The following is a 4,303-nucleotide window of genomic DNA, read 5'->3' on the forward strand; positions in this document are numbered from 1 at the left end:
AAATTTGGTACTTTTTAGCCTTTTCCCTGGGGCTATCTATCCTCACCAGCAACTTGCCCCTCCAGGGGACACCACTTGGAACAGTCTTTGGCTTCAGCCACTGGTTACAATATGACCGAATGTATAATGTTAAACTTATTGTTAAATCTTTAGGATAAAATCCTGGGTCCTCCCTGGTGGTGCAGCGGTTAAAGCACAGCAATAAGAAGCTAAAGCCACTTCTGCATGAGTTCGATCCCCGCCTGCCCCAGAGCTGACCCACATGGCGCAGCAGACCTCTCCTGACCCGCCCGCTGCTCCCCTCAGCAGTGTACTTCGTCCATCTGCCTGTTCTGCTCCCCACTCTGTCTCTGGTGAAGCCTCTCACTACCCCTGTACCTCTGGCCTGTGCCTCAGTTCTGTATAAGTAAATAAATAAATCTTTAAAAACAAAAAACCTTCAGGATAAAATGTTAACGAGCTTGGGCAAGAAAAATAGAAACTGAAAGTCTTATCTGTAGAGTAAAACTGTTAAATCCTGAGGGTTTAGACCTTGACAAGTAGGTAAGGGCTCGGTCCACAGGAGATATAACCAAAGAGAAACGTCAAAAACATGAAAAAAGCTCAAAGCACTGCCACTGGTAAATCTATGTCAGGACATTGACCCAGACTGGCTGGTTAGAAATTGCGTGAGCCCCACCGCCCATCCCCTAAACCAAAATCGAGCAGAACTATAAAAACACTGATGTTGGTGCAATGAGTAGGAGCGCCGCATTATGAAGCTCTCCGAAGCCACTGCAGCAACAGTTCCATCTCCTGCCAGGGAGCTGACCCACAGGGCGCGGCAGACCTCTCCTGACCCGCCCGCTGCTCTCTCAGCAGTGTACTTCATTGATCTGCCTGTCCTGCTCCCCGCTCTGTCTCTGGTGCAGCCTCTCACCCGCCCCTACAACTCTGGCCTATACCCCAATTCTGTATGCATGAATAAATAAATCTTTAAAAAAAACCCACAAAACTCTGATGTTTACATCCAGAGGCAACCCTTTTGGGGCCCCTCCAGTGCAGGAGCTGTTCTACTTCTTATTTTTCTTTGCACGAATCTCCACAGTCCTGCTCGCTGCTGACAGAAGCCAGTCTGTGCTTCTAACCTTTGAGGCTTTGCTCCTTGATTAGGAGGCAGGACCTGGCCTGCCAGACTTTCCCTTTGTTCTTTGTTCATCACTGAGTGGTTCTGCGGTTCAGGTCTTTGTTCCTCCAGGCGTGGTTTTCTGCACGCAGTGTGTCGATTGGACATCATCAACATTAACTTGTACTCTGTGAAAGATACCTTTAAAATAAATTTTAAAAAAAATCACAAAATAGATCAACTTGCAAATCATAATCTAAGAAAGGGCTAAATATCCAGAATAGAATAAGAACCCTCAAAACTCAACAAAAAGGTAACAAACAGATCAATTTAAACATGAGCAAAATACTCCAATAGATGCTCTAGTAAAGGTGAAATGCTCAAAAGCATTAGCTATTAGAAGAATGCAAACAAAAAGTACGTGTTTATTAACGGTGGAGGCTTTGGTCCCATCGGGAGCACCAATACCACCACCCACCTATCAGGGTGGCTAGAAATCATTAAAACCAACAACCGGAAATGGCCCAAGTGTCCTCCCAAGTGCTGACTAGGTAGATGACCGCCCCCTACTATGAAGCGGACCTGCGCCCAGCCCCAAGGAACTGTGCCCCCAGCCTCAAGGGTGAATCTCACACGCGAAGAGAAAGATGCCAGACTCCAGGGCTGGGTGTCTGTGTTTCTGTTGGCATCACATTCTGAAACAGCGTCACAGCAGGATGGCGCCGCCCAGCCTGGCCTCTGGTTGGGGCTGGGAGACTCCCGAATGAGGGTGGCTGGTGGAAAGAGGGGTGCACCTTTGCATTTTGACTGTTACTGTTACACGCACACATTTGCGGAAACACATAGGACCGGAGGTTACAGAGCGACTTCAACTGTAAATTAATAGGTAGGAACAAATATTAGTGAAATGTTAAATTATATAATTTGTTGTTAGAAACCACAGCATAAAAGATGATGTCTGCTTTTTGCTTTTTTTTTTTTTTCGTATGGCTGCCGACTCAATGGAATGTGTGTGTATGTTTGTTTTTGTGTCAAAAATTGAACGGGTTGGATTTTCAAAAGGAATGACAAGAGTTGTGGGTCAGTGGGCTTCTAGGTATTAAAGAAAGTGCTACTAGAAAGTTTCCAAGTAACCTGTTGTTAGGAGTGGGGGGGAGAGGAAGCACAATTTTCTCCCATTGTCAAGAGCTTTCTCGCAATAGCCTTTTTCTCTTGGACTCCTCAGCTACTTCCTGACCAGGAGGCGAGGGGTCAGAACTTGCCCTTCTTTCCCCAGAGTCAGAGGGAGGGAAATGCTCCCCCTACATCAGGAGCAGAGTTTCTCTTTCCTAAAAGTTCACAAGCAGAACTCTAAATAAGTAAAAATAAATCAGCAAAAGAAAAAAACAGAACAACAACAAAATGCACAACCGCCATAACAAAGTTAAAACTAGAAACAAACAAGCAAACAAAACATCCTTGGCATAGAAATGGACTCCAAAAGGTCAGGAACAAAATGGGCAGACATTTTTTTTTTCTACAGTGAAGTGTAGCAAGATTTCGGCTCTGAGTCCAGTCCTTAATTCAGCCCCAACGCCTCACCTCCAGTCTGCAAAGCTGCAGAGGGAAAGAAGCACAGAATCCCAGGGGCTCAGCAATTCCCTCCAGTCAGAGAGAAGCGGGGCGGTTCCCAGCGACTCTGGGAAGAGACGCAGAGATCTGCGCTGTCTTCCACATCCCCACCCAGGGGCCTATGGGAGCAGGACAGACACCTGGCCTTGCTGTCTTGGCTATTCCGGGCTCAGCGCACAGTCAGGGTGAAGACAGAGCCACCCTGTCCACCAGTTGCTCTCATTCCCTCCAGCTGGGTCTGAAAAAAATGTAGGAACGTTTCCCCACATAAGAGCTGAGTTTTTTGATTCAGCTACACAACATTCTAGACTCCAGAGGCCAACACCTGTCCTATCTCTTATGAAAACCATGCAGGGGTCAGGCCCTGCATGCCTTTGTGTTGACCGGTCTCCCATCACCCCAACAGATTGGTGACCAAGCGTGGACACTCCCAGGTTGGTGATCGGGGAATACCCAGGAATTTTGCCTGGAACCTCCAGCCAGACCCCGGCAGGAAGTACAGAGTAGCAGGCCAGCAAGTGGAGAGACACAGACCCTGCCCCCCCTCCCCGCCACCCCCTCTGCTGCCCCTCACTTGCCTGGAGCAGTCCTGGGGCTGACCGGAAATCCTGGTGTTAACAGTAGGAATAACAGAGGCGTTGAAACAGATGGTGTCTGCCCTGGCTTTATCTAAGGGCCTCTGTGTGTGTGCACCTGCGTGAAACTGAAATACTGTCAAACAGGCAATGGATAAAACACCACCAACAACAAAAACACTCTTAAGTGATTCATCAGATTAAATCACAAGCTTTTAAAACCAAACCGAAACAGTAGGGAAAGGCTTATCTTGAAGTTCCTCAGCTCTTCTTGGATCTCCTTTAGCTGATTAAAGCCTTAGAGTTGGTCTCAGACAGCCAGACACCAGGCCCAGGGACTGCACAGTCGAGGGCTGGATTCCAGGTAGAGGTCAACTAAGCCCGCTGACCGATACACCAGAAGCGCATGGGGCAGGCACGCAGCAGACACAGGAGCTGGCCGTGTCCTCACTGAGCCCTGTATAGTGACCAGGGAGGAGTCAGAATCTCAGAAAGTTGATCCTTGAGGCTTCGTTCTGTATGGTGCTGACTCTCGCCCAGTCTCCCCACATCCCATGAGAGCATCGTGGTCTCGTGGCTTCTGGCTACAGGCAGTTAAGGTCTCGCCTGGCCTATTCTCTCTGGCCCATCTCACCAGATATTCACGTGTTTGAAGACCTGGTCTCCCGACCCCCTGACTCATTTTTCCTGGATTCCTCATGTAAAGCACAGGGCACACTGTCCCAGTGTGGGCTTAGAAACAAGACCCAGGATTAGTTTTCTTCTGGTTGCAGATATGACCTAGTTCTGAGCCCAGAGGGGCCTCTCTTTCCAAGGTAAATGCACAGTGGGCAGGACCCAAAGTGCTCAACAGAGTCGAAGGCTGAGTCCAGCCTCATCCTGGCTGCCCAGTGGAGTCCTACAGGCGGCACCAGGCCTAGGGGGCATCTGTTTTTAAATCATCAGTCTAGACCTTTTGGGGGAGAACTTTTTCTCCCCAGAGTCCACAGTAGGATGCCTTCTCGATGTTGCA

This window comes from Condylura cristata, unplaced genomic scaffold (assembly GCF_000260355.1).
Source record: "Condylura cristata isolate star-nosed mole 26May11 unplaced genomic scaffold, ConCri1.0 scaffold00039, whole genome shotgun sequence".
Classification (NCBI taxonomy): Eukaryota; Metazoa; Chordata; class Mammalia; order Eulipotyphla; family Talpidae; genus Condylura; species Condylura cristata.